Source organism: Protopterus annectens, chromosome 2.part1, assembly GCF_019279795.1.
Source record: "Protopterus annectens isolate FY-2018-M chromosome 2.part1, PAN1.0, whole genome shotgun sequence".
NCBI lineage: Eukaryota > Metazoa > Chordata > Ceratodontiformes > Protopteridae > Protopterus > Protopterus annectens.
The window spans coordinates 1460488775-1460512460 of record NC_056729.1 but is presented as its reverse complement, the minus strand read 5'-3'; positions in this window follow the sequence as shown (position 1 = coordinate 1460512460).

The following is a 23686-nucleotide window of genomic DNA, read 5'->3' as shown; positions in this document are numbered from 1 at the left end:
TGTGTGTGTGTGTGTGTGTGTGTGTGTGTGTGTGTGTGTGTGTGTGTGTGTGTGTGTGTGTGTGTGTGTGTCACCTACTTGGGCAGGGACACAAACCACTGGTTGGACAGTGGGTGCTGGAGACCTTGGCTTGGCCACTCAGCCGAGATCTCAACTCTAGCTGTGCCACTGGGGAGTCTTACTGGGGATATGAAGGGGGGAGAAACCAGCCCCGGACTGACAGACTGGTCTGTGTGCTCTTGAGGGAAATTGCACTTTATGCAGAGAGCTGCATCTGGAAATGCAGACGGCGGCACAGTGGTGCAGCGGTTAACGTTGTCGCCTCACAGCAAGAGGTTCTCCGGTTCGATTCTCGGCTGGGGTGCCTTGTGTGTGGAGTTTGCATGTTCTCCCTGTGTTCGCGTGGGTTTCCTCCGGGTACTCCGGTTTCCTCCCACATTCCAAAGACATGCATCTGGAGCATTTCTCCCCGGGCCTCCGCTGAAAACAGGCTCTGTGGAACCTAGTCGGACATTCCCGGTCAACAAATGTTAAATAAAATAAAAATAAAAAATAAATACTGTTTGTAACAGTTATCCTCCCGGTGTACATCTCCAAAAACTGTTGCCAGTGGTGAGGATTAAGGCTCCTTGATTACTGGTCCAGTGGTGGCACGTCATTATTGGTAGCAGGGGTGGGATATCCGCATATTGGCATTCAGTGGGGTGGATACTGAACTCCTGTAGCCTGTAAACAGTGATCACAAAGTCTGTACTCAAGCAGCCACACAAGTGAACAGAGTTTCATATCACAATAGTTTTCTTTTTTTGCTTAGTCAATGAATAACAAAAATATGAATAAAAAGATCAGAGGAAAACCAATTGGTTAAAATACTAAGAAAAATCTAGCAAAGCTAGACTTTCCACTGTGCAATATACAGTTTGGGAGGGTGGCCTAATGGTTAAGGTGTTTGTCTTACAAACACAAGGTACAGGGTTTGAATCTCACAGGGGATAATTGGCTAGGCTTAAAATGGCTCACAAGAGCTGTTAGCCTAGTACTAATCTTTGAACCTATGAACCTATGTCTTAGAGGCAACATGGGATATATGCAAATTACCCTTTACAGATAAGGTGTTTCAGTTAAATGGCAATTCTGAATGTTCAAAGACTTTTTTTTTTTTACTTTTAAGCCTATTTATGCACAATTTCAGGCCAATAAAGTCAAACCCCTCTAGCTGTGGACACACATGTTTCAAGGCAGTGTACATTCCCCACTGTTGCCATTGGTGAGGATTGAGGCTCCTTGACTACTGGTCCAGTGATGGGGTGTCACAGGAAATACCAGGATAGCTGTCCTTGTGGGACATTTTAAGCCTAGCCAATTTCCCTCAAAAGGTGATAAACACCCTGCACCTTGTGTTTAAGGTAAAGACCTTAACCATTATGCCAATGTTATTAACAGGGAACATTCCACAGGGTCAATATCTACATGAAAGGAGATAAAGGTAGAGTTGCATTTCTTCCTAGGTGCACACGCACGTTAAACCAATGTCTCCACTCCCAGCATCTAATTCGCTCATTCAATCAAACTATAAAGGAGAGAGACAGACTCGCTTATAGGTTGGACGACAGCCCTACAGCCAATGTGTTCCTGGCCAAACAAAGCTGAACTGCCCATCCAATCCTTTAGAGGAAAGTGGAGAGGTGTTAAGGTACAGAATCTTGTCATGCCAAGTGCCCTCCCCAGCCTAATCTCACAACTGAAACAGCAGAGATGTTCTGCATGTTACCAGTCTCTTGCTGTAGCAAATATACAAAATGTAACTACACTCTAGTGCAAGCCCCAGTTTCCCTCCTCCCAGAACAGATGAGCAAGCAACACTCTCAAAACCTTTACTTCAGCCTTTCCTGCAGCCAGGGCTGACAAAACCCCATGTTATTAAACACAATCTGGGATTACCAAACTACACAAGTCCAGTTGCACTGCTGTATTTCAGCTCACAGCCTGCATACTGTAGATTTATGCAAATTCAGTTCACAACAAGCATGCTCATTTTTAGACACCATCAGGGCTGAATGCATAATACATTTTTATAATGAAACCTGAACAGTTTTACTACCTTTGCACCTAAAAGCACAACATAAGCACAATTTAGACAACAGATCTGGATATTTATTAACATTACACATGCGGTGGTGGTGCTGCAGTAGCATTGTTGCCTCATAGTAAGACGATGTCCGGTTCGATTCTCAGCTAGAGCGTCTTCTGCGTGGAGACATAACTGAATGGGCATACCTTCATTGAAGGTTGTGCGTCAGGGCTGGTAACTCGGCACATAAAAATCAACTACCAATCATTAGCGGACCGGAGTTCTGCTGTGGCAACCCCTAACCGGGAAAAGCCGAAAAACACAACACATGTGCTCACTGCATACATTTTACATGCATAAAAATTCTTTACCAGGCAAGGCAACATCCCACTTACTACATACACGGTAAAGCCTAAATAATTCCCACCGATAAAGGAAGTGCTGATATGCACCAAAGTCCTTGGGGTAGAAAGTAAAAATGGCAGCATTTTGCACAAACTGCATTAGGGGAACATATGACCTTGCTGACAAATCAAGCATTTGAGGGCTTTCATTCTGATAGTCTGGCATTACACTCTGTTTCAGAATGCAAATGACATTTACTCAGACGCTACAAGCACATACATGCTGGACAAACGTTTGCTCTATGTCCACATTACAATAGAAGTACAATTTCAGACAAAGCAGGTTTTATTACTCCTCTTCTTGGTCTGGCTGAGCATGTATTAACTAAAAATGTGTTTTTCTATTGTAGGGCATGTTACTTACAGATTAAAGGGACAGCAATGGGTGCCTCGTTTGCCCCCATATATGTGGATATCTTTACGGCGTATATTGAACAAATTTTGTATGATCAATCTCAATCTATATATTGATCAAATTAATATTTGGAGAAGATATCTGGATGATTGCTGGATGGTATAGAGGTCAGATGAGGAATATCTTGGGGAATATGTTGAATATCTCAATGAAAATAAGTGGAGGATTGAGTTTACGGTGAATTGCCACCAGAAGATTTTCTGGATGGAATGGTCATCAGGGCCCTGGATAATACTCTCACCGCTGAAGTACACAGAAAATTCCCCGAATATAACTCTCTGCTCCATGTCTCCATTTATCATCCTCCTCATATATGCAAAAATATCCCTAAATCACAGTATACGAGGGTAAAGCGTATATGCTCAGCCGAAGATACATATTCGCATTTCCGAGATGACCTAACCAACAGGCTCAAGGAAAGAGATTACCCAACAGGACATATCACACAAGCACTAAATGTAGTCAATGAGATTAACAGGGATGAACTCCTGCAATATAAAACAGAAGGATTCTGACACTACAACTAAACTTAGGTTTGTGACCCCATATGGGCAAAATACAGGGCTACTTATTGATAGTGTAAATCGGAATTGGAATATTCTTATGGCAGAAAATAAACTATCAGAGGTCCTTGGGGTTAGGTGTAGTTTCTCATACAGAAATGGGAAAAATTTAGCATCATACTTTAATCACTACAAACACAGTTGTCATATATGTCTAGTGAGAAAAAACAAAGCATCATCGAAGGAGGGTTTTGTCAAGGGGAGCCATGTGGACATTGTAGGCACTGCTGTAGAATGCTGAAAACTATGTGCTTTAGTAACAAGAATACTAGCATGGTATCAGATTCCTTTTTTCGCCAAATGTAGCTCGGAATAGGTGGTTTATTTAGCAACGTGTCAATGTTCAGCCTTTTATATTGGACAGACGTCCAGGGCAGTGAGACACAGAATTTGAGCATATGAGTGAAATTAGGAACCAGCGTGACACTAACGCTCTGTGCAAACATAGTCTAATACACAAGACTGCAAGCTTCCAATTTACAATGGATAAAATTACAGGGATGCAACTAAATAAAACTGGATGGCATAACTGCTAAATGTCAAGGAGAAAAAAATGGATAATTAAACTGGGAAGGCTCTTTGCACCTGGGTTAAATGAACATTTGTGACTGGCATTAGGATTGATGACACTATAAATAGGGTGTATTTATGTTTTTTCACATTATCCTTAATACCTACTTGTCTTGAGTGATATCGTGCCAGGCTTGTCGGTATAAGGATATGACCCCCAACTGGCTCCAGAGAAAGTACAGTTGTGTATACCTACCATAAATGTAGATGTTAGAGTGTCTTCACTGTTGCAGTCATAACTGTAGGGTACTCCTGCTGGCAGGCAGCCCGAGGTCGGCCAGAATATCAAAGTCTGGGTCTGGCGTCGGCTGTATCAGCAAGTACCCTGACGTCAGAACGCATGGGTATAAAGCTGACAGCCGACGCCATCATCTCCAGCCTTTCTTGTCCCTGATGTCAGAAGCCCCCATAAAACCAAAAGGTGTCCCAAGGGAAACACAAATACACCAGAAAGGTAGTGGAAAAGGAAACAAAGTAAGCAAAAAGAAACGAGGGGTCTGGAGGGAGGGAAACACCGACTGCAACAGTGAAGACACTAACATCTACATTTATGGTAGGTATACACAACTGTACTATGTTCTTAGTGTTTCACTGTTGCAGTCATAACTGTAGGGTAGAATCCCAAAGCTGAGAACACGGGAGGAGGTTATGAAGGAACAGCTAGAAGACCCTGCAAAACAGCAGAGGCAAAGCCTGCTCTAGACTTAGAGTACAAAGGGAGGTTATAGTGCTTGGAAAAGGTATGCACAGAGTTCCAAGTGGCAGCCTCCAGAATGTCCTTGGTAGGAACTCCTCTGAGAAAGGCTGCTGAAGTGGCAGCTGCTCTAGTAGAAGGAGTCCTGACAGTACCTGGAATCTGTTTTCCATAAAGAGAGTAACAATATCTTATTCCATGAGCAATCCATTTGGAAATAGTTTGCTTAGAAATAGCTTTACCTAGAGAACTAGAAGCAAAAGAGATAAGCAATTGATCTGATTTTCTGAAATCTTTAGTTTTGTCCAGGTAAAAACGTAGTTGCCTGTGTACGTCCAATGAATGCAAAATCTTTTCCCCCTTATTTTGGGAAAAAGGTAGGAAGGTGAATAGCCTGATTTAGAGCCACTCTAGAAACTACCTTAGGCATAAAAGTAGGATTGGTCCTCAAGGAAACTCTGTCCTGATGGAAGATGAGGTATGGTTCCACAGCCATGAGGGCTTGTAACTCAGACACCCTTCTGGCAGAAGTCAAGGCCAACAAAATAGCTGTCTTCCAGGATAAGAACTTAATATCCGCAGAGGCAGCAGGCTCAAAAGGAGGCAAAGTAAGCTTTTCCAAGACATAGTTGAGATCCCAAGGAGGGACAGGAGGAGATCTAGGTCTTAAATTCTTAGCTCCTCAGAAATTGTCTAACCAGCTGGTGGGAAAAAATGGGAGGATTACAATTGAAATGAGCCGAAATAGCAGAAGCATGAATTTTAATGGAAGAAAAGGAAAGACTTAAGCAAAAGGTCTGAGATATAAAGTAAAATAGAGGGAATATCAGGTAAAAAAAAAGGATCAGAACCACGATCCTGCATCCAAATACAAAATCTTTCCCATTTAGAAGCATAAGATTTCCTTGTACTAGGACGCCTAGCTTCCAAAAGAATATCCAAAACCTGTTTAGGAAGAGAAGAAGGAATCAACTGCCTTTGATGAGCCAAACTGTCTTGATTTGAGAGTGAAATACCTGACCCTGATGCTGGGACAGTAGAGAATGGGTCAGAGGAAGACTCCAAGGGGGTTCCAAGCAAAGGTGCAGAGAGTTGGATACCAAAACTGACTAGGCCAATTTGGAGCCATCAAAATGATCAGTCTGGGTTTGTCCAGCTTTATCTTTAGCAATACCAGAGGCAGAAGAGGAAGAGGAGGGAAGGCATATCCCGAAAGATTCCTCCAGCTGAAGGACAGGGCATCCACTTTCCAAGCTGTCTTGTGGAAGGACCTGGTGCAAGAGAGGCAACTGATGGTTGAGATGGGACGCAAACAGATCTGAGGACAGCCCCAAACTGCAGTTATCTTGCTGAATAAGTTGGGGTCCAACATCCATTCGCGAGGATCCAAAATGTTTCTGCTTAGGCTGTCTAAGAGATTCTGGATTTCCTGGAATGAACTGTGCCTGAAGATCCAGATTCAAATTTAGTGCTGTGTCCCATAAAGTCGTGGCAAGTCTGCAAAGGGGGTAAGAGTGAGAGCCCCCTTGTTTATGTACCACATGATTGTGGTATTGTCTGTTCGAATTAGCAGAGGTCCTGGCTTCAAAAGAGTCTGGAAGGCTAGAAGAGCATTTTGGACTGCCAACATTTCTTTCAAGTTGATGTGCCATAGAAGGTGTTTGTTTGTCCAAGAGCCCTGTTGGCAATAGTCTAGAAAATGAGCTCCCCAAGCATAATCCGAGGCATCCGTGGTTATGATCAGAGTAGGTTGAGGAAGACGAAAGGGCTTCCCTTCGTTCAAAACACACGCCCTGGACCACCAAAGGAATTCCTTCTGGAGGCAGGGAATCGGTGGAATCATTGTATCCAGACTGTAGCAATGCTGAGACCATACACTCTTTAGGTACCATTGAAGTTTCCTCATGTGAAGCCTCGCATTTGGAATCAACAGGATGCAAGAGGCCATGTAGCCCAAAGCCTGCAGGAATTTCCTTGCAGTGAGCAGAGTCAAGGTTGCCAAGGTGTTGAAGATTGAAGCCAGCTGTAACTTTTTCTGGAGTAAGGAAGGCCATCTGTAAACTTGTGTCTAGAAGAGCTCCCAAAAAGATCACTCGTTGAGCAGGAATCAAATGCGACTTTGTGTTCACTGATAATCCCAGTAGTAGAAGAAGACGTTGAACAAAATGCAGGTGTTAAAGTAAAAGGTCTTTGCTGTCTGCCTGAATTAGACAGTCGTCCAAATAGGGGTAAATCTGAATCCCCTGAAGTCTGCAGTAAGCTACTACTGGAGCCAGGCATTTGGTAAAAACTCTGGGCGCAGTAGATAAGCCAAATGGCAGTACAGAGAATTGGGAAGTGTCTCGAGCCTGCCTTGAATTAGAGGTACTTTCTGCATTGTTGCCTTATGGGGGGGGACGTGTAAGTAAGCCTCTTTTAAGTCCAATGTTACCATCCAAGCATCTTGTGAAAGCATTGGGAGAAGTTGAAGTGTAAGCATCTTGAATTTTGGAATTTCCAAAAAGGTGTTTAGTATTGAGAGGTCCAGAATAGGTCTCCAGGAGTTTTGTTTTCTTGGGACCAGAAAAGGTCTTGAATAAAAACCTTTCCCCACCTCTAGAGGTGGAACAGTTACCCCAGGAATCATCTCTGTGTCACTGCTGGACAGAGGCACAACAAACTAATGGGCACAGTATTTTTTAACATAAGGGGTGGCGTAAGCCACAAAACTTTGGGCTAGGCTTATAAATGCCTTAGGGCAGATAGCCTAGTATAACCCTATGAACCTAAACCTATGAACAGGTTCTATGGCTCTTAAGGTTAATAAAGCGTCCACTTGATTTAAGGCCTCTGTCCATTGATGTTTTGGCAGATCTGGCCAGCCGGAAGGCCTTGGCAGAGTATGAAAGTGGAATCTGTAGCCTTTCAAAATCACGTCTAACACCCATTTGTCCTGGGTAATGAGAGTCCAATTTTGGTAAAAAAGAGAAAGTTTTCCTCCAAGAGGGGCATCCAGGGAAGGAGGACCTGTAGCCCAACAGAGGGAGTCATTGGGTCTGCTTTCTTTGGGTTTGAGGTCTGTCTTCTCCCCTTCTAGGTGAAGAAGCAGTCCACTGTCTAGATCTGTAAGAGGCCTGAGCCTGCACCCGACCTCTAGAGCATCTATATCTTCCCCTTTGAGGCCTGTCAGAAGTGGGAAAAGACCAATTTTTGGAGGGCCAATTTCTAGAAAATCTAGGAGGCTGTACTTGCAAAAAATCTTTTACAGTCTGCATAGACTTGGCTTCTTCCATCTTTTTAATAACCTCCTCAGCCTTAGATCCAAATAAGACATCATGCTGAACAGGGGCATCTAGCAATTTAGCCTTAACTTGTTCAGGTAAATTCTGCTCACGAAGCCAAGCATGTCTCCTGATAACAGTACCAGAGGCAGCAGCCCTGCAGGAAGCCTCTAAGGCATCAAAACCACAATGTAAACTATGTTTGCTAACTTGTTCAGTTGCATGCAACACATCCTGTAATTCCTTGTCCTCAGCACATGCAGGAAAGGTAGAAAGCCTTTGTTTTAAAACAGATAAAAGAAACTGTTGATACTTAAACATGTGAAACTGGCAATTTAAAGCTCTAATGGAAAGGGTAGCTGAAGTATAAACCTTTTTGCCAAAAAATTCCAGTAACCTTGAATCACTGGATATTAAAATAAGTCTTTATTTCACCACAGGACCACAAGACCAACACAAGAACAACGAAAACTTCACCATGGAGCCAAGCGCTTTCACCCTCTCGTCCTAGGGCATCATCAGAGGATGCTCACACTTAGATGATGAGGCAACGTATGAAAATGTTAGTAGGCATGAGGTAAATAAAGCCTACAGTAAAACTGATTGGTTAATCTATGAACACTTAATGGACGGAAGGATTGATTCAATGGTTTATCAGTACATTTTTGTGGAATTCCCTAAAATACCATCTATTTTCGGAATTCCCAAAATTCACAAACATACTGATAATCCACCATTTAGACCAATAGTCTCGGCAATAGGTTCAAAGACCGAAGCCTTAGCGGCTTACATTGATTTTAAATGTAAAGATATGTTAACGAGACTACCACACATTGTAAGAGATTCATGGCATTGTCTTGACTCTAACACAATTTATTAACAATGTTGATGTTAACTTCGACTTTGTGATGGCTACTGTGGATATAATCAATCTTTTCACTGTGATTCAACATCAGGAAGGCATTGAGTTGTTTGAAGCATGCCTTAATACACAAACAAAACAGCACTGAGAACCGATTGATATCTGAGATGTTAGAATTAGTCTTGGAAAATAATTTTATTTATTTTAACAGTAGTTATTTTAGACAACAAAATGGTGTGGCTATGGGTGCAAAATGGCCCCTATTTATGCTAATCAGTTCTGGCAGCATGGGAATCTGAATATGTATTCACTAGTAGTTATTGGAGTAAAATCTTACTATATTTATGTTATTTGGACGATATTTTGATTTTTTGGAGAGGCACTGAGGCACAGTTTAATGAATTTATTATATATTTAGGACAAACAGATTTTTTTAAAATTCACGAGTCATATTTCTAACAATACAATTAACTTTTTGGATATTACAATTACCTTGAAAGACAATATATTCGAATCCAATATTTACAGGAAGAAGACATACTCAAATTCATTTTTACACTGACAGCTGTCACCCTGTCCATCAGAAAATAAATTTGGTAAAAGAACAGATGGTGAGGTTGTCTAGGATAGTGAGTAATGATGACATGTTTAGAAAGGAACTAGAAAAATTACAAAACATGTTTACAAGTACAGCCTACCCAGTAGATTTGGTTCATAATATAGGTCAGGATATTTTGATGAATAGATTGGTTTTATATAAACCTATTTTAAGATATGGATTAAATAATTCAAAAGAAGTTTGTAAATCTAAGGGCATAGGACATGACACTTCGGTCATTCCTTTCAATGAAAAATCCGATCAAATTGTCAAAGCGGTATATGACTCATGGAACAGTCGTAGAATCTAATAAAGAATTAGTAAATATTTTAGGAGATAAACCCAAGGTTACGTTCAGTAAAGGACAAAGTCTTAAAAGTATATTTGAAAACTGTATGAACTATGAATTGTTTATGAAATCTAAGATGAATAAATGTGGTGCATGCCGCATATGTAGATTCATTAATAATGGACTATACCTCTCAATTACTAACTATGAGAAGACGATTAGATGTCCAGGAGTATGTGACTGTAATTCAGTTATGGTAGTATACGTAGCTACTTGCACAGCATGCCAAGCGTTCTATGTAGGGAAAACGAACAGAAAATTAAAAACAAGAATTATAGAGCATGTAAGCGATATTAGAAATCACAAGCAGACTAGTGCTCTATACACTCATAGCATTGGTTGCGTTAATTTTTAAAAAATCCTGTTTTTTGTCATCGATAGAATTGTTTACACTAAAGCACAACAAGGTGGTGACATTAAAAGCCTATTAGAAGCCAAAGAATGTCTTTGGCAACTTAGATTAAATGCAAGTAAAGATCCAGGAATCAACGATCAAATTTCTATTGCTAGTATACTAAAGCTTAAATCACAGTTCATTTAGCAATTTTTTTAGCCACCAAATTTATTCAAACCAAATTTATTCAAATTTATTAAAACTAACTATATTTAATTAAAGTTTATACATAATCATACATATATTTAATATATTTTCTTTAATATATTATAAGTTCTTATATAAATTGATTATTCGTAGTGTAAGTATATGTTTCATAAATTATATTGAACAAGTTTTTATGATATTACATGTCAATATTTATTTGGTTTTAGCATCAATTGTTCTATGGTAAATTATTTAAGTTATTAAACATTTATTAATATATAAAAAATTTTTAAATAAAAAATAAAAAATGTAATATATTTTTAATATATTAATTGATTAACATTTATTGCAACTGATCTTTATAGAATTTTTTATACAATATTAGAAATTCTTTACGTTATTTAATTTTTATAATTTTTATATTTATACTACAATTATTTATTTATTAACATAGTAGTTTTATATAAATAACATGTTTATAGTATTTAAATAACATAATAATTTTAATTTTATTTTAACAATATTTCAATAACATCCGAACAATTTTCAATTCAACTTGAAATTTCCATGTTTATAAATTATATATCTTTTGTCACACATTATACATTTAGTATGGTTTTATTGATTAAATATACGCTCCTTTCTTATTTGTACAATTTAGATATACATATGTGCAATACTGTTAGTTTTATATATTACGCTCTAGTTCATGTCCATGTTTATTTTAATCAGACCTGTCACTTTAAAAGACAAGGGTTTCTATCATTTTAATTAGAATATTGTATAATTGATAGATTATATTACTATATAATTAACTAATTATGTAGTATCTGTATTTAAGGGATAATTTTTCTTAAATTTGTACTCTGATGATGCCCTAGGACGAGAGGGTGAAAGTGCTTAGTTCCATGGTGAAGTTTTCGTTGTTCTTGTGTTGGTCCTGTGGTGAAATAAAGACTTTTATTTTAATATCCAATGATTCAAAGTTACTGGAATTTTTTGGTTACCAGTCTGTATTTCGTGGTATAAACCTTTTTGCCCCACCTGTCCAAGGCACGAGAATCCTTTTCAGAGGGGATAGGATTCTTAGAGAAGGCGGCCTTAGCAGCCTTGGAACCTTGTGAAATAGTTTCAGGATCAGCAGAAGGGTTCTTAAATAAGAATTGATGGGAATCAAGGACCCTGTAAAATCTATCAGGTTTAGAAGGAGCAGGCGGCATGGAATAAGGATTCAAATTAGCTTCAGAGAAGGCATCATCCACAATGTCAAGTACAGGAGGAATAGCTAAAGGCCTGCGTTGAGGGAGAAAGAAATTCCCCAAGTCTCTTTTTGGAAGCAGAATAATCCTGACCTTCCCAATGAAAATGCTCCCTCATCTCATGCAAGGTTTCCCCAAAAGAGAAATCTTCAGGGGGAGAGGCAGAGGGAACAGAATCCTCTGCATCCGAATCCTCATGAGGAGGAAAAGAGTAATCCTGATCAGAGGAAGAAACTGAAGATACAGAAGCCTGATCAGAGGAATCATAAGGGATATCCTGTCTAGGCCTTTTCTCAGGAGGAGGGTGAGAGCCCCTAATCATAGTTAATAAATCCTCAGCCATCCGGAGTAATTGCTTCTGAGTCTTAGGAGCTGAATCCTAAGAAGCTTGAGCAGAAGGTCTGGGTTTAACAGGAGTCTTTGACTTATTACTATTTCCACAAAGACAAAGGCTATGTGAAGGCCTGAAGACCCCCTCAGAAGCCGGTACCTGCACAGCGGTTCCGGACCCATCTGAAGGAGCGACGTCTGAAGGTCCTGCAGCAGACAAATTACTAGGCCTAGATGGCTCCCCATGGAAGTCAGTGTCGGCCATCGGTTCTGAAGTGGCGGACGACAGGGGCTGCAAAAACGCCTCACTGACGACCGCCGAACCCGAAGCTGGCTCCGGCTGCAAAGTATCCTGTTTGGACCTCGGAGGTCTGTCCTTGTCTGCATTTCTTCTGTATTCCGGTAGTCTGTAAAGTATCGGACGACATCCTATAATTAAATAGTCTACCGAAGTAATTCAAGGCCCAATCGTACCTACGCTTGATAGTGCGAGAATTAAACCTGGCACAGAACAGACAGCAAGAAACGTTGTGGTCAGGGCCTAAGCAAGGTAGACAGTAAGAGTGGAAATCATTATGAGGTATCTGTTTTCCACACGATACACAATTATTAACTTTTTCTGACATCGGAGGAGCAAGAAAAAGGTTTCCCCAACGGGGTACTTAGCTTTGAGAAGTAGAAAACTTCGGACCGACGACAATTGCACCACGTTGTCTTGAAAACGCCAACCAACAAGTAGCGAACTGCTTTGCACCACACGGCAAGAAAGACTGGAGAAGATGGCGTCGGCTGTCAGCTTTATACCCATGCGTTCTGACGTCAGGGTACTTGCTGATACAGCCGACGCCGGACCCAGACTTTGATATTCTGGCCGACCTCGGGCTGCCTGCCGGCAGGAGTACCCTACAGTTATGACTGCAACAGTGAAACACGAAGAACATGTGCAGTCAGGCCTCCTTTCAAAAGTGCTGATAGGGACGACCAAGAAAAAAATCGCGGTCTCCCTGGTTCTGCGGGCCTCCCCCTACCTCTAGGGCAGCATCTACCATTATTTTCCTCCTCCTCTGCCTCTGGAAAAGGAATCACCTTGTGCATACTGAAAAATCCTCTGCGACTTCTTGAATCACATTTTACCACCCTTCTGCCTGTTGGCATAGGGTCTAGAAGGAAGGAACAGGAAAACAGACTCCCAAGGCAGACAAGGTTTTTCCTTCCTGTTTGCACTTGGTGAGGGTGTCCTTTACCTTGGTTCCAAACACTGAGAATCCAAAGGGAGAGTTGCTAAATGTAGATTTAAAGGCCTCTGCAAAGTTAAGTAAGCATATCCGGGAGTGTCTACGGGAAACTCCTGAACCCGCTGCCCTACTTGCTCCATCAGCTGCGTAAGCTATCAGACTCATGGAGGAGTTTACAATAGAATTTAAAGGTAGACATCTGTGCATTAACCTTCTCAGATACCACTTCAGATATGTTACCTTGCAGTCTCTCTCCCAGTTCTTTTAGATCTCTCTGGAGCTTTGTGAAATGAGATAGGTAGTTCAGCGATCCAAGTGTAAAATCCACTGGAAAGTAGAAGGAAAAAAAAAAAAAAAAAAAGTTGTTCGGTGGATAGACAGTGGAGGAAGTGCTGACAAAAAGGTATCAGGTCTTCTAGGAACCGGTTCCACAGAAACAGGGGATTCCCACACCTTTCAACTCACTAGATCCAGTAACTCATCAAAAGGTGGACACACCCAAGAGGCAAAGGGTTGAGACCCGAAAGCCTTCAAGTACACTGGAATGTGGTGGGCCAGCCGCCATCATTTCAGGATCTCAAGGATACCTGCGAATGAGATCTCAGAGGACAGACTTGGGGGATCCTTCAGACTCCTAGAGGTCAGTGTCTGATGTAATGGACTCAAATCAGGGGAGTCAACATGTTTCCTCTTACAAATTTTCTTCCAAGGTGGCTCCTCAGAAGGGTATTCTGGGGAGACCTCTGAAGACTAGGGACCACTCATGGAGGTTTCCTGAGGCTGCAAGTCTTTGCTGTGCTGGGGGAGAAAGAGCCGAGACTGAAGTCGGCACTCTAACAGGAAGAGTGTCGGTACCTCTGGTTGAAACTGAAGACGTGGACAAAACGCTCATCACCTTGAAGGCCGATCCTCCTGGCTCCGAGGATGCCCCCGCTCCAAAGATGCAGAGACAGTCCTCGGCGCAGAGGAGATGGGCTCAGGCAGATGTGGGGTCCAAACTCGCCAAAGCACCAAGAGGTAGGCTCAGAACTGAAGTTCGGTTCCAAGTGTCCCCTCAGGCCCAACCAGAGAACTGAGGACCCTAGACCCTGCAGACTGCACCAAAGGGGTTGGAGCAGATATCGGAACAGAGAGACCAGCCGAGATAGCTGGAAAGTACAGTTGTGTACACTTACATAAATGTAGAGGTTAGAATGTGTTCACTGATGCAGTCATTACATTTGTATAATCTGCTGGTAGGTTGCCCTCAAGTCAGCCTGATAAAGTCTTGGGTCCTGCGTCGGTTGCTGTCCCTTCTTCCATGATGTCAGGTCGTCAAGGGTATAAAACATGCAGCCAACGCCATTACATCAGTTAATCTTGCCCCAGATGTCAGGTGCCCCCCAAATGGGGGGAGTCAAATATTTAAATTATAAACAAAAAATATACCTCCAAACAAAAGCAAATACATCAAAAAGGCTTAAGAATAGTAAAGTAGTGTTACAGTAAGAAAACAGGGGGTTGGTGGGAGGGTAGCCAGGACTGCAACAGTGAATACACTAACATCTACATGGTAAGTGTACACAACTGTACTATGTTCTTCGTGTTTCACTGTTTCAGTCATTACATTTGGGTAGATTCCCAAAGCTATGGTTGGGAGGATGGATTTATACAGCATTCGGACCAGCTATAAGGCCCTGCAGGAAAGCAGTGGCAAAGCCAGCTCTGGATTTAGAGAAGAAAATTAAATGGTAATGTTTGGTGAACGTATGAACTGAGCTCAAGGTAGCAGCTTCTAGAATGTCTCTGGTAGGAACACCTCTGAGAAAGGCTGTAGAAGTAGATGCAACCCTGGTGGAATGAGATCTGATCCCCTGGGGGATAGTTTTATCATGGTGCATATAGTAGAAACAAATATTTCCAAATGGATGTCATTGTAGTCTGCTTTGAAATAATCTTTCCCTCTGCAGCAACAGCCACCAGTAGTTCAGATTTTCTTAGAGATTTTGTCCTGTTTAAGTCTGTGTACATCCAATGAATGCAGAATCCACTCCCCCTTGTTCTGTGGATTGGGAAAGAAAGTTGGCAAATGAATGTCTGATTAAGAGCCACACTAGATCCACCTTAGGCGTGAAGGATGGATTGGCCCTGAGAGACGCCCTGTCCGTATGAAAAATAATGAAAGGCTCCACTGCCATAAGGGCCTGCAATTTGAAAATGACTGCTAAAAGGAAAGCGGTTTTCCAGGAGAGAAATTAAGTCTGCAGTAGCAGCTGGCTCGAAAGGAGGGAGAGAGAGTTTTTCCAATACAAAATTGAGGTCCCAGGCAGGGGATGGAGCTCTCCTGGGTGGTCTTAAGTTTTTGGCCCCTCAGAGATGCTGCTTTAACAGAGGATGAGATAAGAGGGGAGGTTCTGTGTTGTAATGAGCTGAAATGGCTGAGACATGGATTTTTATGGATGAAAAGGACAGGCCCTTGTGAAGCATCTCAGTCAAGTATTGTAAAATCGGAGGAATATTGGGCACTGCTGTGCTTATCCCTTGTGACCGATTCCAGGCACAGAAACTTTTTCATTTGTCAGCATAAGATTTTGTAGTACTAGGCCTCCTTGCCTCCAAAATGACATCCATCACAGGTTTGCTGAGGGATGCTAAGGGTGAATTTAGGTGATTAGCCACACTGCAAGATTCAAAGTTTGGAGCAGAGTGTGCACAATTTGGTTGTTCTGCTGAGGCAGTAAGGTGTCGGAGGCAGGTGCCATGGTGGAAGGTGTGACATTGCGCAGGAGTAGGTACCAGTGTTAGCGAGGCCAGTCTGGAGCAATCAAAATAATTTTTGGTTTGTCCTGTTTGACTTTTAGAAGAACTTTGGAGAGCAGAGGAGGGGGAAAAGCATAGACTGATAGAGCATCCACTTTCCAGGCTTTTTTGAGAGTAGTTCTTGTGCAGAATTTGTCCAACTGATAGATATTTTTGCCTCACCCAGAACTATGTCTGGACTCCCCCATCTGCATGTCAACATGTTGAAAATCTGTGGTTCCAGTTTCCATTCGTGTGGGTCCATGAGATTTCTGCTTAGTCAGTCTGCCAAAGTATTCAGTTTTCCTGGCAAGAATTGAGCTTGCAGTTGTATTTGATAGGTCAAGGCAGTGTTCCACAATTCCATGGCTAGTCTGCAAAGGGGGTGTGTTCACCCCCTGCTTGTTTATGTACCACATAACTGTGGTGTTCTGTCTAAGTTATTTTCCTGGAAGGAAGGAAAGTAGTCCTTGAAGACTGTCAGTGCATTCTGTACAGCTAGCATCCCTTTTTGATTGATATGAAGGTGCTTTTGACTTGGGCTCCATTTGCCCTGAATGCACTTCCCTGCCAGATGAGCCCCCCAAAGCATAGTCTAATGAGTCTGTTAGGGTTTGGGCGGCAGGGGGTGGAGTGAATGGCAGTCCCTTGTTTTGGTGGCAGGCCTCTGCCCACCACAGGAACTCTAGTTGCAGGCAAGGTATGATAGGAATCAGTTTCCAGGCTGTGACAATGTTGACTCCATAAACTTTTTAAGTACTGCTGAAGTTTCCTCATATGCAGTCTTGCATATGGAATTAGAAGAATGCAGGAGGCCATGAACCCCAAGGCTTGCAGAATTTGTCTTGCAGACAGCAGGGTTTTTGTGGCCACCTGTTTGAAGTAAGTTACCAAATGAATTTGCTTTCCTGGCATTACGTAAGCCGTCTGGGCAGTTGTATTAAAGCTTGCACACAGGAATGTAATTGAGATGTTAACAGTTGTGATTTTTCATTTATGGTGTACCCTAGACAAGTTAGAACCCTTTTTACAAACTCCAGATGTTTTAGACGAATGTCGTAGTTTTCTGCCTAAATTAGACCATCATCCAGGTATGGATAATATTTGAATGTTTCTTTGCCTGCAAAATGCAATTACTGGAGCCAGGCACTTTGTGAAGACCATGGGCGCAGTAGATAAGCCAAAGGGCAGTGCAGAGAACTGGTAATGAAAGTAGCCTGCTTTGAAGCGGAGGTATCTTCTGCAAAATTCCCTGATTGGGATATGCAGGTAAGCCTCTTTAAGTCTAGAGTTACCATACAGGCATCTTTGCCTAGCAAAGGAAGTAACTGAAGAGTCAGCATCTTGAAGTTTGGAATATTCAGAAATGTGTTTAGAGTAGGCAAGTCCAGAATTGGATGCCATGATTTGTCTTCTCTAGTTACCAGGAAAAGTCTTGAATAGAAGCCTTGCCCCCTTTCCTCTTCTGGTACTGGTTGAATAGTCCTTATGTTCATGAGGGACGGTACTTGTTTCTGGGCCTCTGCCCACTGATTTGGGGGCAGGTCTGGCCATCCGTTTGGGACTGGTAACGTGTGGAAATGAAGTCTGTATCCATGGGATACTATGTTTAAAACCCATTTGTCATAAGTTGCCAGTTTCTTGCATGAAGTGCCAGTTTTCCCCCCAAATGGGCGGCTAAAAGTTAAGTGCTTGGTAAGTGTAAAGGAAAGTTATTGAGACCATTTACCATGGGGCAGTGCCTTGTTTCCAAATTTGGAGGAGGCACCCCATTGTTTTGTTCTAAAAGACCCTTGTGACTGAAACCTGGAGCCTTTGGAATGTCTGGGTTTGACTTGAGTGGCTCTCTAAGGAACTGGAAAGGACCAGTTCTTAGTAGGCCAGTGCCTACTAAATCTTGGAAATTGCACTTGTAAGAAATATTTAACAGTTTGCATAGATTTAGCTTTGTCTTCCATCTTTAAAACTTCTTCAGCCTTATTACCAAAGAGACGTTGTAAAGGAGCATCCAACAACTTGGCTTTAACATGAACAGGCAGGGTTTGCTCTGAGCCAAGCATGCCTTCTAAGCACAGACCCAGTTACAGCAACCCTGCACGTGGCCTCCAAAGAATCAAAACCACATTGCAAAGAATGCTTTCCAACTTGTTCAGCTGAAAGCAATAAATCCTGTAAATCTTTAATTTTCCACAGTCAGAAATAATAACTTTGTTTAAGCAGTCCCATGATATGATGTTGATATTTAAGTATGTGAAACTTGACAGTTTAAAGCCCAGAAAGGCAAGGTTGCAGAAGCGTAAACCTGCTTACCCCATCTATCCAGCACCCTGGAATCTCCATCAGAAAGGGTAGGATTTTTAGCAGTAGAGGCCTTAATCCTTTTGGGGCACTGAAAAATGGTTTCAGGATCTGCAATAGGATTTTTGAAGAGGAATTTGTGGGAGTCAGGAACCCTGTATAGCATGTCTGGCTTGCAAGGAGCCGGAGGCAGAGAATGAGGAGCCATACTAGATTCTGAAAAAACATTAACTGTGTCTAGAACAGGAGGTATAGCCAAAGGCCTATGCTGAAGAAGAAAAAAATCCCCAAGTCTCTCTCAAGATTTAGAGAAGTCTTGACATCACAATGGAAACGTTCCCTTAAAGTATATAAAAGTTTCCCCAAAAGAAAGATCCTCAGGGGGAGAAGCAAAAGGAATGGAATCTTCTGCACCAGAGTCCTCCTAAGTAGGTATAGACAAAACCTGTTCATTAGGAGAGTCATAAGAAATAGAATCCTGTTCAGAAGATTCATAATCAATGTCTTGCCTAGGCCTCTTAGGAGGGAGTGGTTGGCTACCCCAATCTTCAGCCATTTTGATAATTTGCCTTTTTTTAGGCATAGGGGCCTGCACGTGGCCCATGCGTCTTTTTTTTTTTTTTTTTTTTTTTAAATAGATTTAGATTTTGACTTTAGTTTTGAAGATAGCGTTTGTCGAATATACAAATCTGTAGGCCTGAAAACACCCTCAGAAGCCTGTGCCTGCACAGCAGCTCAGGAGCCATTCAAGGTAGAGATATCCGCAGGTTTCATAATTGAAGCTTCTTGCAGCATACTGGACTCCGAATGGGTCTCAGAGGCCTGCGAATCAGAAGTAGTGGGTATCAGAGGCTGCAAAAGCACCTCACCGAGTACCAGGGAATGGCTTAGGAGAAGCGTCAGGTTTTTTTAGTAGAACTTTGGAGAGCAGAGGCAGGGGAAAAGCATAGACTGATAGAGCATCCACTTTCCAGGCTTTTTGATGAGAGTTCTTGTGCAGAATTTGTCCAACTGATAGTTCTGGGGTGAGGCAGATCTATGTCTGGACTCCCCATCTGTGTCAACATGTTGAAAATCTGTGGTTCCAGTTTCCATTCGTGGGTCCATGAGATTTCTGCTTAGTTTGCCTGCCAGAGTATTTAGCTTTCCTGGCAGGAAAGTTAGCTTGTAGTTGTACTTGGTAGGTCAAGGCCGTGTTCCACAATGCCATGGCTAGTCTGCAAAGGGGATAGGAGTGTGTATGTACCCCCCTGCTAGTTTATGTACCACATAACTGTGGTGTTGTCTGTCTATCAGTAATTGTCCTGGATGAAGGTAGTCCTTGAAGGCTGTCAGTGCATTCTGTACAGCTAGCATCCTTCTGATTGATATGAAGGTGCATTTGATTTGGGCTCCATTTGCCCTGAATGCACTTCCCTGCCAGATGAGCCCCCCAAGCATAGTCTGATGAGTCTGTTAGGGTTTGGGCGGCAGGGGGTGGAGTGAATGGCAGTCCCTTGTTTTGGTGGCAGGCCTCTGCCCACCATAGGAACTCTAGTTGCAGGCAAGGTATGATAGGAATCATTGTTTCCAGGCTGTGACAATGTTGACTCCATAAACTTTTTAAGTACCACTGAAGTTTCCTCATATGCAGTCTTGCATATGGAATTAGAAGAATGCAGGAGGCCATGAACCCCAAGGCTTGCAGAATTTGTCTTGCAGATAGCAGGGTTTTTGTGGCCACCTGTTTGAAGTAAGTTACCAAATGAATTTGCTCTTCTGGTGTAAGGTAAGCCATGTGGGCACTTGTATTCAAGCTTGCACCCAGGAATGTAATTTTTTGAGAGGGTACGAACTGTGATTTCTTTTTCTTTATGGTGTACCCTAGACAGGTTAGAAGCCTTTTTACAAATGCCAGATGCTTTAGAATAATGTCCTGTTTTTTCTGCCTGAATTAGACAATCGGTATGGATATCTTTGAATATTTCTTTGCCTGCAAAATACAATTTTGGGAGCCAGGCACTTTGTGAAGACACTGGGCGCAGTAGATAAGCCAAAGGGCAGTGCAGAGAACTGGTAAGGCAAATAGCCTGCTTTGAAGCGGAGGTATCTTCTGCAAGATTCCCTGATTGGGATATGCAGGTAAGCCTCTTTTAAGTCTAGAGTTACCAACCAGGCATCTTTGCCTAGCATCGGAAGTAACTGTTGAGGAGTCAGCATCTTAAATTTTAGAATGTCCAGAAATGTGTTTAGAGTAGATAAGTCCAGAATTGGACGCCATGATTTGTCTTTTCTGGGTACCAGGAATAGTCTTGAATAGAAACCTTGTTCCTTTTCCTCTTCTGGTACTGATTGAACAGCCTCCATGTTCATGAGGGACAGTACTTGTTTCTGAGCCTCTGCCCACTGATTTGGGGGCAGGCCTGGCCATCCGTTTGGGATTGGCAACGTGTGGAAATGAAATCTGTATCCATGGGATACTATGTTTAAAACCCATTTGTCATAAGTTGCCAGTTTCTTGCATGAAGTGCCAGTTTTCCCCAAAGGGCTGCTAAAAGGTAAGTGCTTGGTAAGTGTAAAGGAAGTCATTGAGACTACATAGGGGAGGTGCCTTGTTTCCAGATTTGGAGGAGGCACCCATTGTTTTGTTCTAAAAGTCCCTTGTGACTGAAACCTGGAGCCTTTGGAATGTCTGGGTTTGACTTTAGTGGCTCTCAAAGGGACTGGAAAGGACCAGTTCTTAGTAGGCCAGTGCCTACTAAATATCTTGGAAGTTGCACTTGTAAGAAATATTTCACAGTTTGCATGGATTTAGCTTTATCTTCCATCTTTTTTAAAACTTCTTCAGCCTTATTACCAAAGTGGTCCTGTTGTAAAGGAGCATCCAACAATTTTGCTTTAACATGATCAGGCAGAGTTTATTCTGAGCCAAGCATGCCTTCTTAGCACAGACCCAGTTACAGCAGCCCTGCAAGAGCCTTCCAAAGAATCAAAACCACATTGCAAAGTATGTTTTCCAACTTGTTCAGCTGAATGCAATAAATCCTATAAATCTTTATTTTCCACAGTCAGAAATTAACATAATTTTCTGTTTAAGCAGTCCCATGATATGCTGTTGATATTTAAGCATATGAAATTGACAGTTTAAAGTCATGATTGCCAAGGTTGCAGAAGTGTAAACCTTCTTACCCCATCTATCTAGCGCCCTGGAATCTCTATCAGAAGGGTAGGATTTTTAGCAGTAGGCCTTAATTTTGGGACCCTGAGAAATGGTTTCAGGATCTGCAATAGGATTTTGAAAAGGAATTTGTGGGAGTCAGGAACCCTGTAGTATCTGTCTGGCTTGCAAGGAGCCAGGAGGCAGAATCAGGAGTACTAGATTCTGAAAAAACATCAACAATGTCTAGAACAGGAGGTATAGCCAAAGGCCTATGCTGAGAAGAAAAAAATCCTAAGTCTCTTAGATTCAGAGAAATCCTGACTTTCCCAGTGGAAATATTCCCTTAAGGTATGAAAAGTTGCCCAAAAGAAAAATCCTCAGGGGGAGAAGCAGAAGGAATGGAATCTTCTGCATCAGAGTCCTCATAAGTAGGCATAGACAAATCCTGAACATTAGAAGAGAAAGAAGAAATAGAATCCTGTTCAGAAGATTCATAATCAATGTCTTGCCTAGGCCTCTTAGAGGGGGTTGGCTACCCCAATCTTCAGCCATTTTGAACATTTGTTTTTAGGCATAGGGGCCTGCACATGTGGCCCATGCGTTGGTTATTTAGACATAGATTTAGTTTTTGGCCTTAGTTTTGAAGATGGCCTGGTCGAATATACAAATCTGTAGGCCTGAAAACACCCTCAGAAGCCGTGCCTGCACAGCAGCTCAGACCCATCTAAGGTAGAGACATCCGGTTCCATAATTGAAGCATCTGGCATACTGGACTCCGAATGGGTCTCAGAGGCCTGCGAATCAGAAGTAGTGGGTATCAGAGGCTGCAAAAGCACCTCACCGAGTACCAGGGAATGGCTTAGGAGAAGCGTCAGGTTTTTTTTTTTTTTTTTAAGGTATTCCGGTAGTCTGATTGCTAACAGACGACATTTCTGGATAATTAAAACGTGAGCCAAAATCTTTTGAAGCAAAAATACACAGACGTTTAATAGTGCGTTGATTAAATTTAGCACAAAACCGACAGCAAGGTAATGTTGTGGTCAGGGCCTAGGCAAGGAATATAGTTATAAATGAAAATCCTTGAGGTATTTGCTTCCCCACAAGTAATGCAAGTATGAACTTTTACTGACATCAGTAACGAGCAAGAAAAAGTTTCGGCCGACTGGCCAAATGCTTCTGCTTTAGGCACTGCGTGGCAAGAAAGACTGATGTAATGGCGCCGCATGTTTTATAACCCTGATGACCTGACGTCATGGAAGGGACAGCAACCGACAAAAGGACCCAAGACTTGGTTAATCAGGCCAACTGAGGGCAACCTGCCAGCAGATTACCCAAATGTAATGACTGCAACAGTGAAACAGGACAGTTTGATATAAATGTTAAAGTGTTCTGCTGAGTCATCAACCATTATCTGCCATCAGGTTAGGTCAGCCTGAGTTCAAAGTCTCTTTGTTTTACACATAATTATAATTAAATTTTATTTAATAAATTTTTTTTCCACACACCATGTATTAAAAAAATTCACCAACAACTATTTAACCCCCTCCTTTAAACTTTTTCCCTTTCACAACCATCACAAAACCCTCAATATTCACTTTAACCCTACACATATATACAATATATCACTTTAATACATCTTTCACTTTATACAAAACCCACTACCTTATCACCTTTTTTATAAATAAAAAAAATTCCCCACTTTTTTTAAAAAAAAAATTTTTAAAATTTTTTTTTAATTTTTTTACACAACACAAAAATATTTTTTCCTAATTTTTCCAAAAACTCCCCCCTATCCATTATTCACCACCATAACACACAACCTTTATCAAACTATTTCCCCCTTTAACAAAACTATATATCACACACCTCTTCACACACTTTAAAAAAACACATATCTATCAAACACCCTTATATTTCACCCCTAACTTCACCACAAAATATATACACCTCCTTTTTTACCCTATATATTTATTTCTTTTTACACAAAACCAAATATAAATAATTTACACTTTTTTTTTTTTCAAAATATATATACACATATATTTATATACATCTTTATATTTATAAACTTTTTTTACTATATATATATATATATATATACATATTTCATCTATAAACACACTTTTTATATAAATAATACAACAAATATATATACATATCAAATATTTCTATTATAATATATATATACAATATATACAACACACAATATACACTATTTTTTTCTTATATTCACACTCACCTATATATCTACACTATATTATATATTACATCACTTCATTTCTACACATATCTATACCTACACACAAAATATACAAAAATA